This window comes from Amblyomma americanum, chromosome 7, assembly GCF_052857255.1.
Source record: "Amblyomma americanum isolate KBUSLIRL-KWMA chromosome 7, ASM5285725v1, whole genome shotgun sequence".
In the NCBI taxonomy this organism is placed as follows: Eukaryota; Metazoa; Arthropoda; class Arachnida; order Ixodida; family Ixodidae; genus Amblyomma; species Amblyomma americanum.
The window spans coordinates 73,899,729-73,911,603 of NC_135503.1; the positions used below are offsets into that span (position 1 = coordinate 73,899,729).

An 11,875-nucleotide genomic window follows, 5' to 3' on the forward strand; every position below is an offset into this window, starting at 1 on the left:
ACGATCCTGAAGACGAACCTGAAGAAGTTGAGTTGGCGCTCACGAACGCTTGACAACTGAGCTCCTGTGTGCTAACATAGATTGTGGCTGTCCACATTTATTTTTTTATTTGCGTCTTTGCACTTGGTGCGATTGCCCCCTGTTCAACTCTGAAGAAACGGACCTTACTGGCCTACTGACCTGCGGACCTACGCCCCTTACCAGACTCTACCACGATGACTGACAACCCGATGCAGCCTGAGCAAACTGTTCCCACCGCTGTCGTCTGTTCCGGTCAGATGCGTCAGCGCGGCCCTGCGATCTTCGTCGGCATGGGCGATACCGACGCAGAAGATTGGCTCGCCTCCTACGAACGCGTGAGCGCCTAAACCGAATGGGATGACGTCGTTAAGCTCACGAACGTCATCATTTATCGTACCGACGTCGCCAACTTTTGCTCTCTCAACAACGAAGCCAATTTTTCTGCCTGAGCGGCCCACAAATCCAGCCAGACTGATGGCTTTCGCCGCCCCGCTGTCCAAAAACTTCGCGCCCAATAACAGTTGCGCAGTCAGGCCCAGCAGAGCGGTGAAAATTTCACAAGCTATATCGAGGATGTCTTCGATTTATGCAAGCGACTTATCCATCCATGAGCGACGCTGGCAAACTAAAACACATTCTTGAAGGGATTGAGGACGATGCATTTCAGATGTTAATATTCAGAAATCCTAAAATCATCTCTGTCGTCATTTGTTTATGACAGAGCTGTGACGAGCTCCGAAAACAGCGTCTTGTCACCCGTCGTACCATTTGCCTAGACGATACCCAGAGAAGCTTGGCTCTAGGCGGTCCAGCTCACGATCAGTCGACATTCAGGACATCCAGCTGTTTGTGCAGGAGGAGGTCGCCCGCCAGTTATCGTTGGTTACCTGCTTACCCGCCCCAAACCCCATCACTGTCGCCTTAAATTCAGCGTGTCATCCAGGAGCAGGTTGCAGCGGTCCTGTCGCCCGCTAATCCACGCCCTCTGGTCAAGGCACCGCTGACATAGGCTGGAGCTGTCGTCCGGCCACGATCTCAGCCGGTAGTTCTAATTATGCGCCACCTGGCACCATCTTCCATCAGCCGCCGCTCGCCCCTATATTGCCACTTTGTCTGGCACCGGTTCACGCCCTACGAGTTTACGGCGCACGCAAGATAACCGCCCGATTTGCTATGCTTGTGGTCTCGCTGGTCATATGGCCCGTTAGTGCCGCACGCGCAGACCTCGTCCTCACGACTACGGGCGAGTGCCGACGTACGACGTTCCCTTGCCCCCCGCACCTGTCTCTTATCCTCTTCCCCACCATCCCTCTACGTATCGCTCCGACTGCTACCAACGAACCCACCGGAGTCTCTCCTATCCTCCGCCGGTCACCACCCCTCCAAGTGGAAAACTAGGCGCCGCAGTTCCGGAGGCAAGAACTGCGTTGTTAACGACCGTGTCAATCCCTATTACCGCCCCTGTGAATGTCATTCGAGTGCTGGTTGAAGGTGTTCCTTTGCATGCGCACATTGACACTTGTCCTGCCATGTCCATCATTAGTCGCAACTTGTGCCGCAGACTAAAAAAAGTGAGGACGCCGCTTTCTGAAATTTCCCTTCCAACCGCCAGCGCTGACCCCATTCGACCTCTCGCAGCATGCACCGTTCGCCTAATCATCCAAGGCCTCTCCTACACCATTGAGTTCTTCGTTCTTGCACGCTCCTCTCTTCGCATCATCCTCGGGTTGGACTTTCTGTCTGCGCATCACGCCTTCATCGACCGTGCTCGTGCTGAAATTGATTTCTCGCCGCTTTTTGAAGCTCTTGTGGACGCCTCTGATGCTGTCGCAGCGCATATTCTCGCCATTTTTTCTTCTTTTCCTGTTCCCCTTAATTGTGCTGCACTCTGACGCTACTGTGTTTTATTCACCCTCACCCTTTTGTGCGCACCGCGCTGTCATGTTCCCGGATGCTGTGCTCACAATTTCTGGTGGTTGTAGCACCCTTTACGTTGCGAACCCGCTGCCCATCCTTACCACTTTACTTCAGAAAGAATCACTTGGCACGGTTGATGTCATCTATCTCGACGACGCTTCTCCTGTTCTAGATGACCCTGCCACGCATGACATCCACGCCCTCTTTCCTCCAATGTAGGTAGCCGACCAGAACTGACCCGACCGGCTTGCCCATTCCGTCGAGGCCGCTCTAGCACTTCTCCAACGCGCCAAGCTTGTCGCCTTGCTTCATCGCTTCCGCGCGTCCTTCGATTCTCACCAAGACACCTTGGGTCGTGCAACAGCCGTTCGACACCATATCGACACAGGCACACATGTACACTTGCGCCAGCGCCCTTACCTCGTCTCTTCCGCTGTGCGCCGCATCAATGATGAAGAGATAAGCGACATGCTACACCTTGGGGTGATCCAATCCTCTCACAGCCCGTGGGCTTCTCCGGTTATACTCGTTGAAAAAAAAAAGACGGTTCCATTATATTCTGCGTACACTACAGCCGCCTAAACAAAAATTCTCAGAATGACGTCTAAGCCTTGCCGTGTATAGATGACGCTCTTGGTTGCCTGCAGAGAGCAGAGTACTTTTCTTTGTTCGATCTGCGCTCTGGGTACTGGCAGGTGCCGATGGCCGAAGCTGATAGCCCGAAAACAGCTTTCATCACGCCTGATGTGCTGTATCAATTCACTGTTATGCCCTTCGGTCTCATCAACGCGCCTGCAACTTTTTAGCGCATGATGGACAACATCCTACACGGGATGAAATGGCTGACATGCTTGTGCTACAAGGACGATGTTGTGTTCTTCTCCCAGGGTTTTTCGTCTCATTTTTTTTTGTCTTGAGAGTGTCCTTCGATGTCTTACCGACGCTGGCCTGCAGCTTAATTTGAAGAAGTGCCGCTTTGGCGCCCGACAGCTGACTATCTTAGGCCACGTCGTGTTTAAGGATGGTGTCCTCCCGGACCCTGCCAAGCTCCGAGCAGTTGCTGATTTCCCGAAGCCCATCTCTCTGGAAGAACATAGAAGCTTTTTTGGACTTTCCTTGTACTTCCTTCCGTTCGTCTACATTTTTGCTGTAATTATCGCCCCACCGACACATTTCCTTGCCGCCGGCCACGACTTCCGTCCTTGTCCACTACATGCGACGAAGTTTTTGAAACGCAGCGCTATCTTCTCACCTCTCCTCCGATGTTTCGCCATTTTGATCCTTCCACCCCTACAGAACTCCACATGGACGCCAGCGGTATCGGTGTGGGTGCCATTCTCGCTCAGCGAAAACCTGGCTTCAATGAGAACGTCGTTCCTTATGCAAGCCGTGCACTCACAAAAGCGGAGACTTATTATTCAGTCACGGAAAAAGAATGTTTGGCGATTATTTAGGCGATCACAAAATTTTGCCCTTACTTATAAGGGTGCCCGTTCGCTGTCATAACAGATCACCATGCCCTTTGCTGGCTCTCTTTACTCAAGGATCCTTCGTGCCGCCTCACTCGTTGGACTCTCCGTTTAAAGGATTACGTCGTTCGGGTCATTTACCCCTCCGGACGTTAACACACTGGTACTGACGCCCTCCAACGCTCCCCTGTGTCCTCTGGTCTTGACCAACCCTCTATTTTCAGCCTCACACCTTTTCTTGATACCATTGATATGGCTTCTGAGCAGCGCAAGGATCCTTGGATAGCTTCTGTTCTGGATGTTTTAGCCAACAGCTCAGCGTGCCCACATTGTAGAGCCCTCAGTCGTCAAGCCCATCACTTTGTCGTTTGCGACCAGCTGCTCTACCGTCCCCGCTACCTACCACATGCTCGCAAATGCCTTCTCGTGATTGCGCAGCTTCTCCGCTCCACCATTTGTTCCAGTTATCACGACGACCCGCAATTCGCTCTTGCCGGTCTGCTGAAAACTTTTACCCGCCTACATCTTCGATATTATTGAGAGGCATGTACCGTTTTTCCCGTCAGTACGTCCGCTCTTGCTTGGAATGTCACCGTCGCAAGGATCCACCACAGCACTCGCCTGCTCCTATGCAACCTTAATCTCGTCCTACCCAGCCTTTCTACTGTGTGGAAATCGACCTTTATGGCCCTCTTCCTAGCACTTAGCAGGGCACCTTTGGATCATTGTCGCCATAGATCATCTCTCGGGCCATGTGGAAACTTCCCCGTTACCAGCTTCAACGGCCTCCGACATAGCCGGTTTCATAATTCACAACATCATTCTTCACCACGGTGCGCCTCAGGAATTGCTCAGTGTTCGAGGTTGCGTCTTCTTTTCAGGCGTCTTGGAGGCCTTTCTTCGAGAGTGTCACATCGTTCACCATACAACGTCTTCAAGCCATCCGCAGAAGAACGCGATGACCGAGTGCTTTAACCGGACCCTCGGTGACGTGATGGCCAAGTACATTTCATCCTATCGCTCAAACTGGGACCACATTCTACCCTTCGTTACGTACGATTACAATTCTGAAACGCAAGCAGCTACTGCCTTTTCCCCATATTTTAATGTCTACAGCCGGGAGCCATCTTCCAGTATGTACACCATACTCCCTTACCGCCCAGATTCCTCCGAATTTACAACAGCCTCAAAGCCGCTGCGCAAGCCCAAGAATGCCGTCAACTCACCCGTTCTTTTACTTGTCACAACCAGCACCATCAGAAAAAGTTCCCGTTCCACTTCTACTTGTCTGCCGCCGGCTTACTTTTCTGAATCATTGGTTTGGCTTTTTGTGCCCTTCTCCAGCCCGGCCCGTCTACAAAACTGCTGAGCAAGTACCAGGGCTCCTGTCGCGTAGTTCAGCAAACATCTCCAGTTAATTATCTTGTCGAGCCCCTCACGCCTTCGCCTGATCATCGCCGCCGCGGCCCTTAAATTAACGATTTCGACCGCCTGAAAGTCTACTAAGACACCGCTATCATCTCGTGCCCTTAGGCTGCCAGGGGGTATTGTAAGACAGACATTTGGGATTTGATGGCGGCCAGGGCCGCTGAATGAGAAAAAGCAGACGGAAGACCAAGCTGACGAAGTTGAGTTCGGCGCTCACGAAGGCATGACTACTGAGCTCCGGTGTGCTAACAAAGATAGTGGCAATCCACACTTATTGCTAGATTTGCGTCTTCACAATATATATATATAGCAGACAAGGTAAAGGAAATGAGGGATTCGTTTTGACAAACTTACGAACGCGGAGCCAACAGTCGGTGACTGTTGGCTCCATTCATAAGTATATATATATATATATATATATATATATATATATATATATATATATATATATATATATATATATATATATATATATATATATATATATATCAAAAATGATTTCTCGCAGCTGATTTGGTCAATATAATATAAAATCACCAAAAATTGAAAAACATACCAGGATTTAACTCACGATGTTTCGGCTGGTCCTCCAGCCGAAACGTCGTGAATTAAATTCTGTCATGTTTTTCAATTTTTGGTGATTTTATATATATATATATATATATATATATATATATATATATATATATATATATATATATATATATATATATATATATATATAGCGCCACCCTCGCCCATAGCGGCGGACGTAACACATCCTGTATTACCGCGAGTGTGACGTAGAACGCCATCTAACGGTGAGGCCGGAAACTGTGCAAGAACCCTCTTATGATACCTATGGCGCCAATATTGCCAGAACCGAGGCCCTCATTAAGCTATTAGCAGACAAGGTAAATGAAATGCGGGGCTCATTTGACAAACATATGAAGGAAACCAACAGTCATCGAAACCAAGGTGCATAGCAAAACGTTTTTAATTTTTTAATTTTTAGTGCTGATTAAAAGGAGAACAATATTTCGAATAATCTGTTGCACATATAAAATTACATATAAAGCAGCAGAAAAACCAACCATGCCGCTGGTGGGATCAAAACTCATGACCTCCGAATATCGCGTCCGGTGCTCTACCATCTGACCTACGCCGACGGCTGTCCAGTCTGCTGGTCTCGTCGGTATTTATGTTTATTCGGTGTAAGCAAACCTTGGGTGTGTTCACAAGCGCCACCCTCGTTCATATCGGTTAAGGTAGCGCACCCTGTAATACCACGATTGTAACGTAGAACGTCATGTAACGGTGAGGGCGGAAACTGTGCGAAAACCCTCTTCTGCTACCTATGGCACCAATATTGCCAGTACCGAGACCCTCGTTTATCTGTTAGCAGACATGGTAAATCAAATGAGGGGCTCATTTGACAAACATATGAAGGAAGCCAACAGTCACCGAAAGCAAAGTGCATAGGTGAATGTTTTTCTTTTTTTAATTTGTAGCGCTCATCAAAGCGAGAATAATAGTTCGATTAATCTGTCCCTTAAAGAAAATTAGTTATAAAGCAGAAAACAACCCTGCCGCCGGTGGGATCCGAACGCACGACCTCCGAATATCGCGTCTGGTGCTCTACCATCTGAGCTACGGTGACGTTTGTCCAATCTGCTGCTGTCGTGGGTATTTTTGTTTTTGAGTGTAAGCGAACCATGAGGGTGTTCGCAAGCGCCATCCTCGTCCATAGCGGCGGACTAAGCACGTCTTGTATAACCGCGAGTGTCGTGGAGTTTCATCTAACGGTGAGGACGCAAACTGTGCGAGAATCCTCTTATGTTACCGGTGGCGTCAATACAGCCAGAAACGAGACCCTCGTTAAGCCATTAGCAGACAAGGTAAATGAAATGAGGGTCTGATTTGAGTACTATTCTTTGAATACTTTTCTTTAAGGGACAGAATAATAGAAGTATTATTCTTCCTTTGAGCAGCACTACAAATTAGAAAAAATTAAACACTCCCCTATGCATCTTGAATTCCGTGACTGTTGGATTGGATTGGAGCAAACTTTATTTGTGCCTGCAGTTGGGCACTCGCGCGCCCCGACGAGGGCCTACGTCGTCTACGAGGTTGCCGTTACTCGGCGCGGGTCTCCGCTCGCCGTTGCCGGCTCGCTGGGTCCCTGCCTTTCGAGCGCCCCGAGGACCTGCTGGACGGCTCATAGCTATTGGTCTTGGTCGTTGCTCTTCGCGGCTGCCTCCAGCCGCGGCGGAATTGTTCTTGATCTTGCTTCCTTTAGATTTTTGATGCAGTTCCACAAAATGTGCGCGTGATCTGCCATCTCCCTCCGGCAGACTGTACACGTATCGGTCGGGTAGGTCTCGGGGTACATGCGATGCATCAGTCCCGGGCTCGGTAGTGATTTCGTCTGGAGCTGTCTCGGTAGTACCGCCTCCGCTCGACTCAGCCTCGGGTGCGGGGGTGGGAGAATCCTGCGAGCCAGGCGGTAGGCCTTCGTGATTTCGCTGTAGTCCATCATGCGGTCCTTGGCTCCGAACCACGTCGGACGGTGTGTTGCCGGAGCGCGGTTGGTTAGCGCTCGCGCCGCTGCCTGTGCCGTCTCATTGTGGTTCTCACTGCGTTCCGACGCGTCGCCCGCGTGCGCCGGAAACCACTTGATTCTTACTCTTCTGTCTTGCAGTTTGGTCGCTCGTAGTACGCGCTCGGCCTCCCTGCAGACTTGGCCTTTGGCGAAGTTTCGCACCGCCTGTCTCGAGTCACTCAGCACCGTGTAGCAGTCTGCGTTGGCGATGGCCGGGGCGATGGCCAACTCCTCCGCTTGTTCTGTTCCGGCGCTTCTCACGCTCGCTGCCGTCCTCGTGGCGCCGGTCGACGCCTCTATGACGACCGCTGCGAAGGCGTTCCGTTAGTATTCGGCCGCGTCCACGTACCGCGCGTGCTCGTCGTTGGCGTGCAGGTCGATGAGAGCCTTGGCCCTCGCCGCTCTTCTTCCCTTGCTAAACTCGGGGTTCATGTTCTTGGGTATGGGGTCGATTCTGGTCTGGCGTCGGACCTCTTCGGGGACGGGGAGCTTCTTCTCCGCCTCGTTCCAGTGTCCTATTCCCAGGTCGTTCAGTATCTTCCTCCCGGCTTTGGTCGTGGACAGCCACTCCAGTTGAGAGGTCTGTTGCGCTTCGGCTATTTCTTCGAGCGTGTTGTGCATCCCGAGTTGTAAAAGGCGGGTCGTGCTCGTGGACTCGAACAGGCCCATAGCCGTTTTGTACGCTCTTCTGATTATTACAATGATTTTGTTGCGTTCGTGTTGCAGCCATCTGTGGTAGGCTGCAACGTACGCAACGTGGCTGATGATGAAGGATTGGACGAGCCTTATTAGGCTCTCCTCTCTCAATCCAGCCTTCCGGGAAGTGACTTTTTTGAGGAGTCGCATAGCGTTGGCCGCTTTTTCCGTGAGACGGGCGATGGTTTCGCCGTTTCTTCCATGCTTTTCGATGACCATGCGTAGGATCCTGATTTTGCTGACCTCGGGGATCACGTTGCCGGATTTGGTTACGATTCCGATTTTTTCGCATTAGCGTTGGCTGGTCTTGCCTCTGCCATTGTTGGTAGGTGGGAGTATGAGGAGCTCCGATTTGCTCGGTGAACATCTCAGTCCGGTGCCTTCCAGCTGGTCTTCTATCGCGTTGACGGTGGCTTGCAGCGCGCCCTCGATGTGGGCGTCGCTGCCGCCGGTCACCCACAGTGTGATATCGTCCGCGTAGATGGTGTTCCTGACGTCTTCGATGTCCGCGAGCTTCTCGGCCACTCCGATCATTCCAACGTTGAACAGCATCGGCGAAATGACCGATCCCTGCGGTGTGCCGGTGCTCCCGAGCTTCTTCTCTTGCGTTTGTAGGTCGCCTGCTCGCAGCTCGGCGGTCCTGTCCGTAAGGAAGTCCTTGATGTAGTTGAAGGATCTTTCGCCTATGTTGAGCTTAGAGACTTGGGACAGAATCGCCGAGTGTTTCACATTATCAAAGCCGCTTTTTAGGTCGAGCCCCAGGATTGCACTGTTGTCGCGGGCGCTGCCGCCATCGTCTATGATTTGGTATTTGAGCTGCAGCATCGCGTCCTGCGTGCTTAGGTGCTGTCTGAAGCGGGTACAGCCCTTCTCGTTCCAGGTAGTCTTGCCACCTGTTGAGCAGGACGTGCTCCAGCACCTTGCCCACGCAGGACGTGAGCGAGATGGGCCGGAGGTTGTCCGTGTCCGGTGGCTTCCCCGGCTTGGGTATCAGGATAGTCTTGGCTGTCTTCCACTGCTTTGTAGCGCGGCCGCTCTCCAGCACTTGCTGAAGTATTTTGCGAGGTTCTCAATCGAGCCGTCGTCGAGGTTCTTGAGCGCCTTGTTCGTGACGAGGTCCGGGCCAGCTGCCGACCGGCTGTTGAGGTCGTGCAGGGCCGCGCGGACCTCCTCGACGTCGATGTCACGATCGAGCTTCGCGATGGGTAGGCCGCCGTACAGCGCGTGCTGTTCGGTGGGTGTAGTGGGCAGGTATTTGTCATTGATGCGCCTGGTGACATCGTCTACGCAGTGCACCGAGACCGCCCGATGTATGAGCTTGGCGAGTCTGTCCCTTTGGCGCGACTTGGTCTTGGTTTCGTCGAGCAAGTGCCGCAGCAGGTTCCACGTCTTCCCGCTATGCATCTGCCCGTCTGCCGCGTTGCAGATCTCGATCCACTGTTGCGTGCATAGCGCGCGGCAGTGCTCCTCAATCGCTCGGTTGACCTCCGCCAACTTCTTTCTGAGTCTGCGGTTGAGCTGTTGTTTCTTCCAGCGACTGAGTATCGACTGCTTGGCTTGGATGAGATGCGCTAGCCGGCTGTCTACTTTATCAATCGCAGCGTCCGTTTCAATTTCTTTGGTCGCGTCGCATACTCTCTTGGTGATTTCGGCCGTCCACGACTCTATGTCTTCGATCTCGTCGTCAGCGTCTGTCTTCTGGCTTCTGGCGTCTCGGAAGGCATCGCAGTCTATCCATGTGTGTTTTGATGTTGGTGACTGTTGGCTTCCTTCATATATATATGGGCACACACATGGGCAGGCTGCCCTGCCCACCTGCCCACCGGGTTGTGGGCACGTGGGCAGGTGGGCAGGCGGAAGACGAAACTGCCCACGGGCAGGTGGGGAGGGCAGCCTGCCACAAAACAGGCCTCAGAGGTACATACACACAATACCTAAATGCATGAAGTACTCAATATATGGTTTAGCGCGTTAATAGGAAATTGGGGTGGCCCACAACCCCTGAAGTGGAACACAGTGGGCCGGACAGTTTCTCGACATCTTCGTACTTGCTTTTTAACGCGACAGAGTGAAGAAGTTCATGTCCTAGAACATCTGGCATCCCCGTCGGCGTCGTTCAATGTGAGAGACAAATCCACGAAAAATTCCTAGAGAAGGAACCTAGGAGGCAGACGGGCCACCTAGGTCAAGCAACCTTGCGGCGTCATCGCAACCTGCCCACGGGATTGTGAGAAAACTGCCCACCCTATCAGGTGGCAGAGAATTTAATAAACGGTCGCTCGGGAAGCGCAACCTGGCTCGGACAAGGCCCGTCGGTGGAAGCACCTAAATCGCAGGGTAGTGGCTTGTCGGCGAACCGCTGCACCACTGCGTCGGGGGTGGTGCGAGGGCTCCCAGAGGTCTACGAACGTAAACTAAAGAACCACCAATTGTGCATATATGCTAAATAACCCATTTCGCTATCGCGTCGTACGCTTAAATTAAGGTGGAGCTTTAGTGTGCTTATAAATTTTTGCTGCTTTTATTGGATGTACTTGTGTCTCTTTTTGGTTTCCTCGGTCATGGATTTGTACGCATGTTACTGAGTCTGTCAGAACATGTTTAAACTTAACTCGTTATTTGTGTCTTTCAGTACTCTCTCAGAAGCTAGCGATGCCAGCGGTCCGTCAGTCGTTCTGTTAGTCAGATGAGCGAAATATTTTCTTGCACACAATTTTTTCATCTGTGTAGCAGGGAGACACGATCTACACGGGGGTCACTGCGTTATCCGAGCACTTTCCTCTCTGCGTGCCAACTCCTGTCAAAAACGCGTGTCGGCCGCGCTAACGATGCCCTGGGGGCAATGGAGGCTCACTTAGTCGGTGCCTTTCTCGGAATTTTTGGAATCGTACTTCCTCAAAAGTAGGCCGAACGCTCCAAATTAGAGCCTCTGGCGCACTCGAAGTTCTTTTTTTATTCTTACTAGGTTGCCTTGGAGGTACTGTCCTGCTGATTTCTTTCGTATGCCTCTTGCAATCCGCTTCAAAAAAATTTCACCGTACGCAAAATTGTTGCTTCAAAAGGACCATTCATAATGTGTTTATGCGTGGTTGATGTATAAACAAGTCAAACATTTTTTTTTTAGTTTTCGAAGCTTTTTTAGATTACCACGTCCTTTCAAGAGGAGGAGGCCAAATGTGCAGGAAATTAAATGATTAAATGAAATGTTGCAATCGATATCATTTTTACCATTCCGTTTCGACTTCCACATGTAGGTTTGGCTTTATGAGGTTTAATGTCATAGAGGGACTGAGGCTATGAGGGACGCCGTAGTGCAAGGCTCCGTTAATTTAGACCACCTGGGGGTTCTTTAACGCACGCTGACATGACACAGCACACGGGCCTCTATAATTTCACCTCCATCAAAATTTGACCGCCGCAGCAGGGATCGAACCCGCATCTTTCGAGTCAGAAAGCCGTGCACCATAACCACTGAGGCACCTCGGCGGCTACCATAAGAAGGAAATATAGAATTAAGACACCGTCACCTCTGGAGGAAAGTAATCATAAATCCCTTCTGCGGAGCATATATTTTGACGCATGTGTTTGGAATGTAGGGACCAAATTTTTAAAGGATCAGTAACAGACGTACCTTTACCGCTCATTAAAAAAGAACAAATAGAACCGAATACTTGCGCCCAAGATCCTAGTCAGAGCTTGGGAACGAATCCTGCTGGGGCAACGCAGAGTACAGTATTTTTTTTTATAGTTTAAAAGGGGTTCC

General features: G+C 51.0%; 1 pseudogene; it reads right to left on the minus strand.

Annotated features, from left to right (window-relative positions):
- Positions 1–6,926: 6,926 nt before the first annotated feature.
- On the minus strand, positions 6,927–8,937 carry LOC144097222 (uncharacterized; annotated as a pseudogene).
- Between the last annotated feature and the right edge of the window lie 2,938 nt (positions 8,938–11,875).